The sequence below is a fragment of the Bos javanicus genome, chromosome 12, assembly GCF_032452875.1.
Source record: "Bos javanicus breed banteng chromosome 12, ARS-OSU_banteng_1.0, whole genome shotgun sequence".
NCBI lineage: Eukaryota > Metazoa > Chordata > Mammalia > Artiodactyla > Bovidae > Bos > Bos javanicus.
Window position 1 is genome coordinate 54,959,764 of NC_083879.1, and position 16,446 is coordinate 54,976,209.

Here is a 16,446-nt window from a genome sequence, read left to right on the forward strand (position 1 = left end):
TTTTTCACTCTCCTCTTTCACTTTCATCAAGAGGCTTTTGAGTTCCTCTTCACTTTCTGCCATAAGAATGGTGTCATCTGCATATCTGAGGTTACTGATATTTCTCCCAGCAATCTTGATTCCAGTTTGTGCTTCTTACAGCCCAGTGTTTCTCATGATGTACTCTGCATATAAGTTAAATAAGCAGGGTGACGATATACAGCCTTGACATACTCCTTTTCCTATTTGGAACCAGTCTGTGGTTCCATGTCCAGTTCTAACTGTTGCTTCCTGACCTGCATATAGGTTTCTCAAGAGGCAGGTCAGGTGGTATGGTATTCCCATCTCCTTCAGAATTTTCCACAGTTTGTTGTGATCCACACACAGTCAAAGGCTTTGGCATTGTCAATAAAGCAGAAATAGTGGGTGAGTAGATGGAGTGTATCCTCCCCATCTACTAGTTGTGACACCTTCGGTAAGTTTCTAATGCTCTTTGGGCCTCAGTTTCTTTATCTTTAAAACGGGGATGAGGGATTTCCCTGGCAGTCCAGTGGTTAAGGCTTGCCCTTCCAATGCAGCAAGTGCAGGTTCGATCCTTGGTCAGGGAGCTAAGATCCCGCATGCCTCACAGTCAAGAAACCAGAACATAAACAACAGAAGCAATATTGCAACAAATTCAATAAAGATTTTATAAACAGTCCACATAAAAAATATTTTAAAAATAAATAAATGGGGATAATGGAAAAAAAAAAAAAGAAATAGATGGTTTTCTGGAACTCTCTTGCTTTATCCATGATCCACTGGATGTTGGCAATTTGATCTCTGGTTCCTCTGCCTTTTCTAAAACCAGCTTGAACATCTCGAAGTTCACCGTTCATGTATTGCTGAAGCCTGGCTTGGAGCGAGAATTTTGAGCATTACTTTACTAGCATGTGAGATGTGTGCAATTGTGTGGTAGTTTGAGCATTCTTTGGAGTTGCCTTTCTTTAGTGCTGTCAATTTCTATGTTGTAAATGTTCCCAGCATGGCTGCAGTCAAACTCCCAGTTCTATCTGAGTTGCGAAGAGTAGCCTACAATCTCTCATTAGCTGGTACTGGCCAGCTGCAAGAGGCTACTGAAATAAGTTTAAGAAACTACACACTTAACCCTTTTCACTTTGCACATTCGATTTATTAGAGGTAGCTCTTCAGATAAGAAGTCTGCTTATTTCTACTTAACCCAGCATTCCAAACTTATGTGACAACATTCTTTCTCCAGAATGGTAGACCTTAAGTGGAAACTTGGAAAGTTGTTGATGACCTATTAGCCACTAGGTCTGCTGCTACTGCTGCTAAGTCACTTCAGTCGTGTCCGACTCTGTGTGACCCCATAAGACGGCAGCCCACCAGGCTCCCCCATCCCTGGGATTCTCCAGGCAAGAACACTGGAGTGGGTTGCCATTTCCTTCTCCAATGCATGAAAGTGAAAAGTGAAAGTGAAGTCGCTCAGTCGTGTCCGACTCCTAGTGACCCCATAGACTGCAGCCTGCCAGGCTCCTCTCTGCCCATGGGATTTTCCAGGCAAGAGTACTGGAGTGGGTTGCCATTGCTTTCTCCAACTAGATCTACTATCTCCTAACTTAGATTTTTTTAAGCTCTACCAAAACATTTACCAAATTCATGAATGCATTTTATTTTCCCTTATTATCTATCTCGTAATATTTGGGGCATATAAGTCTAGGGGTAATAATGTGGGAGAAACAGAAGTAAGGTATTTGTGGCTAACTCTCATCACTGACTGCCCACTTTGCAGGATTAGGCAAGTAGCAGCAAGCAGCTGATGAAAAAATGATCTCTATTGACATCACAGATTACTGACTGAGGATCTCTTCTCTTCTACCATGATCAATCCAAGTTGTCAACTGAGTGAGGGTCACCGTGCATCAAAGAGACCAGCTTTTGAGCCCTGGGTGTTAGTGTAATAGGATAAATGACATTTGCCCTGTGACTACTACTTGGTATAATTCCCTCTCCTGGGCTTTTCAGAAGCTTGGGGGAATCTTTCGATAATGATTTAATTTTTCTCCTGAGCTTGTTAACTCTGCTTATTAGTGGCATAGGGGTAGGGGTTGGGGTGCTTTAATCTTGCTAATTAACTGCATTTCTGTCTCTTCCTGTTTAGATAATTTCTCTTGGATGACTCAGTCTCTTTAGGGTAAATGTTCAGTCTTTCGGATTTCTCAACCGTCTCCCTGCCCTTCCCCAAGATGGTGTCGTATGTCTCAGGGTCGGGGGCCGGGGGGAGATCCTGTAATCCTGTGGTAGCAGCAAGTGGAGCGTCTATGAATGCAGGTCCTTGTTCTGTGTGCAGATCTGGGGCTCTGTGGTGAGGAAGTTCATCTGTGCGGCCCCCCTTGGGTCTGCTGACAAGTTCTGGCTCCACGCAGCCTCTGGGGAGGTCATGTTGATATCCACACCTGACGGGGGTGGGCCTGGCCGCTTGCTTGCAGTCTCAAGGCTCCATGCTCTGCTGCCCTCACTTCCAACCCAGACTTCCTCCAGCCTTCTTGACACTTCTGTGTGCTCTATTTGCTGCTTACAGGATCCAGGCATGTCCCATGTTGAAAAGTGCCACTTCAGGCTCTCAAGGGACGTCTCTCCAATAGCAGCATTGTCGTGTGAGTGGCATGTTGGACCAGACACAGAGACAAATCCATCAAATTCAGTCAAATTCGTCATCCTTCCAATTATACCAGAGAAAGTAGATCATTGACTCGTATTCTCAGATCTTCCAAGATATCGGAGGGTGCGAGGCAGGACTAAGGAATCGGGTTCTGCCATCATTGCCTAAGGCTTCTCTCGTTTTCACACTCTGCCATGCTCATCAAGTGACTCTGCATTGCACTTTCTTTCCAATTGAAATACATCTTAGGCTACATCTATTTCAATAAGCCTCATGTCTTAGCCTTCCTGGGTACTAACATATCCTTTCTTTACAAGGGAAGAAACTCTATGCAGTGGGGACTTCCCCGACAGTCCAGTGGTTAAGACTCTGCACTTCCACTGCAGGGGCCTCGGGTTCCATCTCTGGTCAGGGAACTAAGATCCTGCATGCCACACAGCATGGCCAATAAGTAAATCCATAAATAAAATATGCATACCTAGGTGTGGTTTTTTCCCTTTAAGGAATCATGGAAAAACTAGGAAGTAAGGATTACCTAGGAGGAAAATACACTGACTTAATATCTTGGCTATTCCCTTTGTAGCTTCCAATAGAACTGTGCTAATGTAGACATATAGATCCCACTGACACGCATTATGATATCACTTGAGAATTTCAGTAAATCTCAGTTGAATTTTATACCTAATTGTGTGCATTCATTTGACGAATCCCTGGGAGCTAAAGTAGTATGACCCTCGTGGACACCAGTATTCATAAGATACTTTTAATAGACTCAGAAGATTAGACTCAGAAGAAAGAATGCTTTAGTTCCCAGATGAAAGGATTCCCCCAACATTCCTCTAGCAATTTGTATTTTGCTCTATTAGCACATATTATACCATGTTGTAATTAGTTGTTTCCATTTCTTCTTTCTCCTCTTCCAGCATCTCTCCATATGTATGTTAACCACACAGGACTACAAGAGGCAGAATCTTTTGACATTGATGTGTCTGTATCTTTCACATGTGTATCTCAGGTATTTGCCTGAAACACAGTAACTACTCAGTCTATGAATGGGTCAAGGGGTTTGCTAAGTACACTTTTAGCAAATAAGCAGCAGAGAAAAGAAACTTGTTTCATTATCAGTGTCAGGGCTCTGGTGCAGGCATGTTACTCAGCACAAACACCAACTCATGAGAAGTACATCATTGCAGGTTGAAAACTTCACTTGAAATAATTTTCATCAAGTTTGACAATGTACATTGTGTGAAAATGAAATATCCAACCAATATGGACATGCTGCTGCTGCTGCTAAGTTGCTTTAGTTGTGTCTGACTCTGTGCGACCCCATAGATGGCAGCCCACCAGGCTCCTCTGTCCCTGGGATTCTCCGGGCAAGAATAGTGAAGTGGGTTGCCATTTCCTTCTCCAATATGAACATGGGCTCTACAGTAATATTTTTATGACAAAATAAGCATAGTTGGAATAAGCAGAGGGTATCTAGATATTTCCTATCATCATTATTGTTATTGCTGTTGTTATTACTACAGAGTGTACTGCTATTATCTCATTCAGTGGTAAGGAATCCACCTGCCAATGCAGGAGATGCAGATTTTATCCCTGGGTTGGGAAGATCTCCTGGAGAAGGAAATGGCAACCCATTCCATATTCTTGCCTGGGAAATCCCATAGATAGAGGAATCTGGTAGGCTATAATCCTTGAGGCTGAAAAAGAGTCGGACATGACTAAGTGACTAGATAACAACAACAACAAATTACTGCAAAGGGTACTGCTATTAGCTCCAATCAATAGCTCTTCTTTTTAAAATTTAAGCCATTTTAAATTAAAAATTAATGTCTATTTATTGTAGAAAAATTTGGAAAGCACAGGTAGATTACAAAAGATAATTTACTGTGAAGATAATCACCATTAATAGTTCAATCTACCTATTTCTTTTAAAAATGACATCAAGTTGTATTTACTGTTTTGCATAGTGCTTTTGGTTTGACTTAATATTATTTTGACATCTCATATATTTTTCTTTTTCTATTCTAAATGCTAAATCCTACTGACTTCAATATATCTTCTTTCGATTTTTATGCAGTATTAGAATGTTTTTTTTTTTTTTTCCCCCTCCTGGTAAAGAAAGAATTTGGTTTTATTTAGGAGAGTTTTCTTTCCACTATATTCAAGCAATCTGTGGTGTTTTTAGGGGTTCCTTCGTTTTTAAACATGAGAAATGATTTTTATTGGGCTATGCATTTGGTTCGTGAATTATGCCCTGGGCCTGGCTTTGAGTCATAGGCTCAATCATAATTGTAAGAGAGACCCACATTCTGCCATTAGATTATCTTAATACTGTGGGAACATGTTAGCCAACTCTCATGTCTGTTGTCCTGAATATAAATTATAAACTGAATAAAATATAAACTAATTTGTTGAAATGTGGACAGAGCTCATGCTGGACAGAGCTTCAAGTAAAGAAAGTTTTTGTGCTGTAAACATGCTCTTCACAAGTGTGGGTGTTTCAGGAGCGTGGAACAGGTTCTGCTCCATAGCTGAACCCCAAATGGTCTTCAGCCCATCTGTCCAAAAGGTTGCATGAAGTGAAAGTGTTAGTTGTTCAGTTGTGTCCGACTCTTTGTGATCCTATGGATGGTAGACTGCCAAGATCCTCTGTCCATGGGATTCTCCAGGCAAGAAAACTGGAGTGGGTTGCCGTGCCCTTCTCCATGGGATCTTCCTGATACAACAGTGGACCTGTGTCTCTTACGTCTCTTACACTGGCAGGCAGTTCTTCACCACTGGGCTTCCCTGATAGCTCAGTTGGTCAAGAATCCGCCTGTAATGCGGGAGACTTGGGTTCAATCCCTGGGTTGGGAAGATCCCCTGGAGAAGGGAAAGGCTACCTACTCTGGTTATTCTGGCCTGGAGAATTCCATGGACTCTATAGTCCATGGGGTCACAAAGAGTCGAACACAACTGAGTGGCTTTCACTTTCTTTACCACTAGAACCTCCTGGGAAGCCCAACAGGTTGCATAGATATAGGTATTTCTCAAAGAGGAAGTACCTGAGTCTCAGACTAAATTGATTTTCCTGGAAGCTAAACTGAAAACTTAAAACAAAATAGAACAAAGCAAAAAAAATCCAAGTTCATTGTAATATCATAAGAAAACAGTTGCCATGTGTTTGTAATGTCAGATAAATATCACAAGTTAAGCCAAAGAGGACCATTGTACTTTGTGTAGAAAGAAGCTGTAAGCACATTAGTGAGAAAAACCAAGGTAGGTGGATGAGCACAGGGGAATCTCAGAGCGGGTAACTTAATAAGCACTTAATTGGGGCTGCTGCTAAGTTGCTTCAGTCCTGTCCGACTCTGTGCGACCCCATAGACGGCAGCCCACCAGGCTCCCCCGTCTCTGGGATTCTCCAGGCAAGAACACTGGAGTGGGTTGCCATTTCCCTCTCCAATGCATGAAAGTGAAAAGTGAAAGTGAAGTTGCTCAGTCGTGTCCGACTCTTCCAGACCCCATGGACTGCAGCCTACCAGGCTCCTCCGTCCATGGGATTTTCCAGGCAAGAGTATTGAAATGGGTGCCATTGCCTTCTCTGCTTTATTGGGGCACTCTATATAAACTTATTAATTATGTACATATTCTTGTCCACATCATGGAGGGTCACGTAGCCTCTATCTGAGAAAATATTCTGATAACATCTTTTGACTTTGTTTGGTTACTATGTGAGCACAAACATAATAACATTGCATTTATTTAAGAAAGCTGTATAATTAATCTGGCTATCAGAAGTGTCTCTTTTTAGAGTATAATTCTTGCAATTAGAACTAGGGAAATCAATTGACAGTGGGTATATTTTACTATCACTCTCTTGGAGGCAAATCTGTATTCCTTTTGTTAAATTGGGAATTTGCAGTAGCACAATATAATCTTTGTGTAGCATGACAGGTCCCACAATTCAGCATAATTAGAGGTCAAAGATTGTTTGGGGATGGGAAGCAAAGTACATAATGACTAGTCACTGAAGAGTGTTTTCTAACTTTTCTACAAAGAATATTAATAAGATGATACAAATTCGGTAAGAAATATCTTCCATGAATTAGGCTGTACTATAAAACAGTTAACTACATTTGACATTGCGTTTGTGTGTGTGTATGTATGGGAATATGCTAGGTCACCATGCAGTGCAATTCTAAATGTCTTCTGAGAATCAGAAGCTATTAATACTAAGGAGTTGGGTCAAATTCTGGGGTTAGTTATTCATGGAAAGTGACATCTGCAAATTCAGTGTCTAATAAAAACATAAGGCAAGTAAGTAAATGTTTCCTTTTCTTACATTAATTTTTTTTGGTATGAGATGAATGTTATTACATTACCTTATTCTAAATGACTACTGCAGAGTGGGGAACGAAAATAACATTTTACTTTTTATGTTTGTAAAGTGAAGTGATCTAATTTAATTTGCTTGTTTTAAATAAAAGACATTTTAATCGTCTTATAAACTAGGATTCTGTTAATTAATGGAGAGTACTGCAGAAATAGAATACATTTCTGGTTTCTCTGCTGTGGGCAAAGATTTACTAAAACTTTATACAGACAATTCTAAGCGACCATGATTATATGTGTTGAGTGTAGAGGGGGTGTGTCGGGCTCACTGATGTTTAAGGTCCTTTGGGCTTTCAAATTCTCTGTGGAGTTATTCCTCAATGAAGTTTAGCATTTTCTAACTTGTTTAAAAGGAAGAATTTTCGAGTTTTTCTTCAACATTGCTGAAACAGAGTATTTGCATTATTTTAAAAATCTGTAAATTATGAATGAATTATTGTCCCATCTGTGCAAACGAATGCATAAAAATGCACCAGAATATTTGCTGCAAATTAAGCAATTGCATGTGTGTGTGTATATATATATGTATGTATGTATGTATGTTTTACCCAGAGTTAACTATGTTTCAGCTATGAGAAATTGAAATGTAGACTTTTACTGAGTTTAAACAGCACGTCAAAACTGACCCAAAGTGATGGGACAATTTCTTAAGGTCTCAGTGGAGACTTTAAGACACACAGACTTTGGCATGCTGGCCCTTGAGAGTGGAGGTGGCCCTGGGGAGAAAAACAGCTGGCTTTCAAATGCTTCATTCTTGGCCAACTCAGCCCTCCTCTCTGAATGCTTCCACAGGCTAGAAGCAGACTGTGTTCTAGTGAACATTTAAATCCCATCCAACGACTGTTGCCAGCAAGGTCACCAGGAAGGTTTTGGGTGATAGGGACAAGGCCACAGGCTGTAGAAAAAAAAAGAGAGAGAGAAACTAGGGTTATGTTATGACATTAGGAAATTTCACTGATTCTGTCAACAAATAGTGGTTGAATAACTGCAAAGTAGTAGACACTTGTGCTGTATCTTGTAGAAGGTCTAACCATGCAGTCCAAAATGGAGCTACCAGTCACTGTGACTCTTTCAATGAACTGAAATAAATAAAGTCCAGTTCCTCAGTCTCTCTGGCCACTTTTCATGTGCTTGGTAGCCACCTGTGGCTAGTAGCTATCATAGTGGATAGTGTGAATAAAAACATCTGCATCATCACAGAGAGTTCTCCTGGGGAGTGCTGGGGAACAGTCAAAGACACGGTTCTATGCTGTTCATGTTAGTAATCCATTTTTAGAGATTATGCAAACAAATAGCTTCAATACCAAGCAGTGTGAATTAAGAGCCATTTGGGAAGTAAAGACAAGACACTTGAATAAGGTCAGAGGAGGAAAGATCAAATTGCAGAGAGTACTCAGAAGAGAGTTGCAGAAATTGGAGGATTTGATGTTGGAATGAAGAAAGAGTATGATTTAGGAGGCAAAGGTAAATTGAAACATTCACTACATAAACAAACACTGGAGTTCAAGTGCAGAAAAGGATGGCAAGTAGGCTGGTGTAAAGAGAGATGTGAGCAACCGAAGCCATTGGAGTTCTGGCTCTGAAAGGCCTTGTGAGCTAAGAGTTTGGTCTTTTTCCTAGAGGGATGGAGAAACCACTGGAACTTTTGAATGGGAAATGTGATCCAAGTATTATTTCAGGAAGCTATTTTTGGCAGCAATGCGCAGACCGGATCGGGTGGAGAGAGAAGGTGATAAACCACATTAATGCATATTGAAAATAGACCATATGTGCAGCTGTGAGGACCTGGGCTTGAATATCAGCAGTTCACTCTGGACGCATATTACAGTGACTCTTGCTTAAAATAAGCTTATTTTGTAACAGTATTCTTATAAACCCAGGTCTGTATGTCCCTAAATGACTCATTGCTGTGTATTTTTCTTTATCTTCACAGTCAGAGGGATGCAGGTTCCTCAAGATTCATAGAAGAACAATTGGAAGGACCAAGGACAAGAAGGTAAGATCAGTGGGGAAAATGACGGGAATGGAAATAATTCAGACTGAACAGAGAAACAGAATCCAGTAATTATAGAGCAGAAGTGAGGAGAGAGATCTGGAGAGCTAAAAGCTCCCTCAGTGCTGGGTCCGTTCACACAGCGGTGCAGTGGAGCCGGCTTGTCCTGGCTGTATGTATGGGCTTCTCAGTTTTGCTCTCAGTGAGGTCTCATAATGGGAGTGTTTACACTATGGAAATTGGCGGCTGCTACAAATCACAGCTTCTCCCACCCCAAGCTGTGCCCATCCAGCTGTGCTGCCACTGCAACCACAGCATCCACACAGATCAGCTTGATTTGTTCTGTAAAAGACAAGCTGGGAAACCAAAGACACTGTTGTGCCCACACTGTCATGCCAGGGCTGGGGACACTGGTGCCTCACACCTAGAGTTGATAATTTCCGGTGCACATACGATCTACAGTAGTTTGTATTGTCGTGTACCTACGTCTGGAACTAGGTATGAACATGCTCCAAATGTACTTTTATTTTTTCTTTCTTCCTGTGCATGGAGCTGCTCAGGAATCACCCCAGGAGTGCGGATTCCCTCTTCCTTGTTTCCTTGGACACATTTTATGTAGCTTGACTAGTGATTTATGGACAGGAAAGCCATCTGCGTAGTTTCACTCTTACTAATTGATGTGCATGGCTTGTCTCCCTTTAAGTAGAGACTGTACATTTTTTTCTTTTTAAAGGGGTTAGGCCCCTCCGTAACTGAGTACTTTTCCTACTGCAGCTGTAGTGAGGAGGGCTGTGATGGCTGATGTTTTACTGTAACTACTGGCTGCCATGGGTTGAGTACTCATTTATGTTGCTGGTATTATCCTAAGCCCTTCGCAAGCATCATCTCATTTCATCCTCACCACCATCCTTTCAGGTAGCTCAAATGGCAAATAATCTGCCTGCAATGTGGGAGACCTGGGTTCAATCCCTGGGTTGGGAAGATCCCCTGAGAAGGGCGTGGCAACCCACTCACTATTCTTACCTGGAGAATTCCATGGACAGAGGAGCATGGCAGGCCACAGTCCATGCAGTCAAAAGGAGTCAGACATGACTGAGCAACTAACACACACACACACACACACACACACACACGCACACACACACGCACACGCACACGCACACGCACACACACACACACATACACACAGTAAGTCCCTTACCTAAGAATGAGTTTTGTTCCAAGAACATATTTGTAAGCCCAATGAAGTTAACCTAGGTACCCAACTAAAACAATTGGCTATATAGTACTGTACTGTAATAGGTTTGTAATACAGTACCTTTCACACAAATAATACCTTGAAAAACAAGCACCAAAAAAATAAAGAAAATTATTTTCATCTTATAGTACAGTACCATGAAAAGTACAGTAGTACCAGCTCCGTCACTGGGGCTTGAAATAAAGAGACGCTACTGCTATCCTCTACGCAGGAGGGCACAGTAAAGTACACAGTGCCACAGCCACTTGGAGAGGATGGAAGCACATGACAGTGTGCCCCAGACACGAGTGAGCATACAGGATTGGATATTTGAACACACGTTCGCCTCTTTGAAAGTTCTCAACTTGAAGGTTCATATTGTAGGCGTGCGGGTGTTTTGTATTCGCTCAGTCGTGTCTGACTCTTTGCCACCCTTTGGAATGTAGCCCACCAGGTTCCTCTGTCCATGGGATTTTTCAGGCAAGAATACTGAAGTGGGTAGCCATGCTCTCCTCTAGGGGATCTTCCCGACCCAGGGATTGAACCTGTGTCTCCTGTGTCAGCAGGTGGAGTCTTTACCCCTGAGCCATTGGGGAAACCTTTTGTGTGTAGGGGACTTGCTGTATTATGTTCATTTGACAGCTGAAGACATAGGATCAGAGACCTTAAGAAACTTGCCCAAAGTCACATAAGTGTTTGATCTGGGATGTCAGTGCGAATCCCTCAGACCCCAAGCTGATGCTTCCCCACCAACCTGTTGTGTGGAGGAAAAACTCTTTCTTGGTGGTGATGAGGGCCTCTGGGATCCCTGAGGGGGTGAACAGTGACAGCTCGAGGGCTCTGGCAATCAGGAATGAGACTTTTTTTAGTGTGTGCATGGCAGAGTGCTTTGCTCTCACCTTTATGGGCTTGTGGGGAGAGTCAGACCCAAGGTTCATCAGGACGCACAAGGGAACCTTGTTCGAGGGATCGCACGTCCTCTGAAACCTCATAGGTAATGAGTAGATCTGGTGCTTTTAATACAATGCCGGTGAGATATCCTAGACTGAGTTAGAGTCCCCAGAGTGAGAAAATTCTATGATCAAAACTTTCCAAGTCTTGCCTTATTCCAAAGCTCTCATATTTAAAAACAACAATAACAAATGGTTCAGGCGTTTCTGAGATTTGTAAGTAGGAAAATAATTATTTCTGATCTATGCCTAGAGTTGTGGGGGAGTAAAAGCGCTTTCTGAATACCTAGAAGGCTACAGAATGGGCGAATGACCAGGGTCAAAAATGCACAACACAAACGGGCAAAAGGACCCAATTACAATAGCAAATAAGGTTTGCGGAACCGATAGCTTTTCATGAATTGGGTGTGTAATGTGGCAAAGCCATCTGCTTGTATAATGTCATGTTTGTGTATATTCACACTTACGCATGGACATGCATCTATTATAGTAACTCGGAAAAATACCCACAGGGTATGGAAATTCCAGCCTAGACTTGGGTTTACAGACATGCTTCCTTTGTTCTCAACACCCATGCATGCGAGAAACTGCAACTCGAGCACAGACTTGGCAGGCAGAACCTGTTCAGTGTTTTCTTCAACGCTCTGCTTTCTCTTCAGTGGTACCTATTTGAGGGGCACTAAGCAGACTCATGCTCGCCTCTCAGTCTTCCAAGGGGTATTGAAGACTTGTTTGGAGGACATAATTTATGCTGCGCTGAAAAAGAGCAGAGGCTGTAATGGAGCCCCGAGGAGCCAAATTCTCCAAAGCCCAGGATCATATTAATATGCAGTATTTCATTTACAACCCCCTCTAAGTAGGTTTGGGAGGATAATGCCTTGTTTAAATAACAACATGCCACGTTTTACCATTCAAAGTACTTTTACACAAATCATTTATCTCATTTTCTTTTTGAAACAACGAAGGAGATAAGGCCGGGATAATTACCTGCAAGAGAATCAGGAGCTCAGAAAGGTGAAGTGATTTACCCAGAGTCACATTGCAAGTTCTCAGCAAAGCCAAGATAAGAAGCTGTGTCTTCATTCCCAGCTCAGCTGGGTCTTTTTTTACCAGAATGTTAGTGCCTACAGCTTCATGGGTAGAATGCTGAAATTCTCAGCACAGCCTTTGCCTCTAAGCATTCTTTTCCATGGGTGGCCTTTACCATCATTTAGATTTTATGACCTTATGAGATGGCAGGGAATTTTGAAGACAAGTTTATAATTTAAACTTTTGGACTTTAAAATCTGACCTGAAAGCGTATCAATTTCTTAAACTAAATTTGCAAAATTAGATACAAGTTGCACATAATGACAGTGATTTTTGCTTTCTGTTTTTCATCCTTAGGCAAGGTTGTGAGTTTTACGTGAGATGGGAAAGCATTTGGTGGTCTTGGGCAGTGGCACCCCACTCCAGTACTCTTGCCTGGAGAGTCTCATGGACGGAGGAGCCTGGTGGGCTGCAGTCCATGGGGTCGCTAAGAGTTGGATAGGACTGAGCGACTTCACTTTCACTTTTCACTTTCATGCATTGGAGAAGGAAATGGCAACCCACTCCAGTGTTCTTGCCTGGAGAATCCCAGGGACGGGGGAGCCTGGTGGGCCATCGTCTATGGGGTCGCACAGAGTCGGACACGACTGAAGTGACTTAGCATAGCAAAGTAGTGAATAAGGAGAGCTGACAGGGGTGCTACTAGTGTCAGAAATTGTTTCACTTAATTTGTAATTAAAGAGACACTGATGTATAGAACAGTCTTTTGGACTCTGTGGGAGAGGGAGAGGGTGGGATGATTTGGGAGAATGGCATTGAAATATGTATAATATCATATATGAAACGAGTTGCCAGTCCAGGTTTGATGCAGGATACTGGCTGCTTGGGGCTGGTGCACTGGGACGACCCAGAGGGATGGTATGGGGAGGGAGGAGGGAGGAGGGTTCAGGATGGGGAACACATGTATACCTGTGGCAGATTCATTTTGATATATGGCAAAACCAATAAATATTATAAAGTTAAATAAAATAAAATTAAAAAAAATTATTTGTTTGACTGTGCCGGGTCTTAATAATTGTTGCTGCATTGGGGGTCTTTTAGTTGTTAATTGTGGCATGCGCACTCTTAGCTGTGGGATGTGAGATCTAGTTCTTCAACCAGGGATTGAACCCTGGGCCCCCTGCATTGAGAGCATGGAGTCTCAGCTACTAGACCATCAGGGAAGTCCCTGATTTGTCATTTGAGTAGTTTCAACTTGTTAGAAGCAGAATTTTGACTTGTTCACACACCACCTTTTCACTCAACCCAACTTTAAATACCCATGTATTATTTTGCATAATGTATAAACATATATGCACACACACAGAGAGATATGTATAGCTGTATGTAAGCTAGAGGTTTATAGTTCAGAACTATTTTCTTATACTTTTCTACTTGTGATCCCTTTTCTCTTTTCTCACATTTTCCCCCCACATCCAGTGGCCCATAAAAACCACATATTCATTCATCTTTTATATATGTGACCACATCCATGTAATTGCAAAAAATACACAGATATACATACATGCACATGTAAATATATACATAATACACACACATATACACACACACATACCTATGCACATGAATAATGGGGATTTTTTAATCATTTTTATTAAGAGATTGTATCAGAACCTTTCTGCACTTACTTGCTAAATTACCAATAACACATGAAAATACTTCTACTCTATCAAATGGTCTACTTCTATTTTCTTATCTCTAGTGGCTGCATAATATTCCGTGATAGAGTTATGCCATGTGGATTCAATCACTCGTTTATAAGCAGACTTCCATTTGTTTCCACTTAGTCTTCTTTTTACTACTTGAAACAATTCTAAGTGAAATATATTCAAACAATGTTGCCTGAGATACTTATATAGTGTATATATTTTTTTCTATAGGATGACCAGACAGAATTTTGTATTGAAGAGTATATTTAATATAATAGATTTTGCCACATTGCTTTCTAAAACAGACTGCAGCCCTTTATCTTTCCAACACTCTGTGTGTGTGTGTGTTCACTTTTTATTCAAATTGTATTATTTCCTTTTATCCAAATCTGTAACAAGTATTCTTGTTCATAACTTTGGCTAGTTTGAGGGCAAATTGATAAAGTAATACATTATTTTCCCATTAAGTTTCCCTTCCCTGAATGCTAGTGAAATTGAGCATCCTTTCACACAATTGTCATTTGGATTTGCTCTTCCATGAGCTGCCTACAATTATCCCATTCCTATAAATGGGATAGTTCTTTTTTTCTTTTATTGGTAATATCTACCTATCTATGGGGCTTCCCAGGTGGCTCAATGGTAAAGAAACCACCTGCCAATGTGGGAGACTCAGGAGATGCGGGTTTGATCCCTGGGTCGGGACCATCACGTGGAGACAGAAATGGCCACCTTCTCCAGTATTCTTGCCTGGAAAATCCCATGGGCAGAGGAGCCTGATGGGCTACAGTCCTTGGGGTTGCAAAGAGTCAGACATGACTGAAAGACTGATCATGCACCTATCTATAACTTGTTTATCTATATATCTATCATAATGAACATTATGTATTTGCCCCTTATTATTTAACTGAAAGCTACTTTTTCCTATTCTAAGTTGGTCCTTTGACTCTAATATCTTCTGTTTCCTGTGTTGCTTAAAATTGCACAAGGTATTCTAAATCTTCTTCAAATATTTTTTATCAATGTATTATTTACTATTATCTTCACTCCATCTGAACTAAATCGTACAAGACTGATTTTCTTTCTCTGTATCATTGTCATTGATTAAATAACCCATTCTTTCCCCAATGAATTAAACTACTACTTTGTCTTTATTAAATTCTCATATGTACTGGCATTCTTTCACTTAATTCTCTGATGAATTGTGTGTGTGTTTTTAATCTTCTTAAAACTGATAGAAAATGTATCCTTTAATTCATAATCTGGCACCACAATCTGCCTGATGGTAACTCCTGGAGTTTGTGGTGTAGATTGTAATAAATAGTAAAATAATTCAAGGGGCTGTTCTCAAAATCCCAAAGCCTTCAATTAAAGGCAATTACCTGACAGTCAGAGGAAAATGAATGCATTACAACCCACAAATGTGAAGTATAGGATTCAATCATAAACAGCCCAAGGACAAAGGAGTGTAAGGGAGCCACATCACCGGCCACACATTTCAGGACTGTGAGCACAATAGCAGTGACCATATTATTGTCAGCCAAGACAGGAGTGTAAAGATATGTGTTGTGCTAGACATGAGGTGACCAGCATTGTTCTTTCTGTTCATGAGTTTTGACCACGTCAATGTTTATGATCGTTTTAGCTCAATTGTGCAGTTGGTGTCAGCTCTGAGACTGGTGTCATAGTAACAAATTTACAATAACAGTGGACTCAAATATATCTTTGTCAGCAAAGGTTTGACAGAGTTTTGGAATATCCTTGCATGTATCAAAGAAAGGCAGGCTAGATAAGAACATAACTGCCAACAAAAAGCCCACATTCCAATGCTGTTGATTATTGTTATTTAGTTGCTAAGTCATATCTAGCTTTTTGTGATCCCATGAACTGCAGCATGCCAGGGTTCCCTGTCCTTCACCATCTTCTGAAGTTTGATCAGATTATGTCCATTGAGTCAGTAATGCCATCCCACCACCTCATCTTTTGTTGCCCACTTCTCCTCTTGCCCTCAACCTTTCCCAATCTCAGAGTTTTTTCCAGTGAGTCAGCTCTTCGTAACAGGTGGCCAAGGTATTGAGCTTCAGCTTCAGCATCAGTCATTCCAACGAATATTCAGGATTAATTTCCTTTAGGATTGACTGGTTTGACCTCCTTGCAGTCCAAGGGACCCTCAAGAGTCTTCTCCAACATCACAATTTGAAAGCATCAATTCTTCAGCACTCAGCCTTCTTTATGCTGTCAATCAGTTAAATGAACTTGTTTTCATACTACTGAATTCTTCCCTTGGCCACGGACTTAAAATTTTTGTCAAAGTCTTGACAATAACATTGACAGAGTTATCACATACCTGGGTGAAAAAGAGTAGTCAGGAGTAATTCCATGACAGGTAGAAAAATCAAAATTCCAAACACCTCCTTAGGTTATAATCAAAGAGTGACATTTACTTGGGATATTAGTAAAATTCCTCATGTCATTAAAATAAGTGACACTGCTATATTTAAAATGAATAA

The 16,446-nt window shown here is 41.1% G+C and overlaps 1 long non-coding RNA gene across 1 annotated transcript in view; it reads left to right on the forward strand.

Moving 5' to 3' along the window:
- LOC133258507 (uncharacterized) overlaps positions 1-13,691 on the forward strand; it is a 222,690-nt gene extending 208,999 nt beyond the window's left edge. Inside the window, exons 3-4 of the long non-coding RNA XR_009740057.1 lie at positions 8,955-9,017; positions 12,588-13,691. This is a non-coding gene — a long non-coding RNA (uncharacterized LOC133258507). The remainder of the gene's footprint in view (positions 1-8,954; positions 9,018-12,587) is intronic.
- Positions 13,692-16,446: the final 2,755 nt, after the last annotated feature.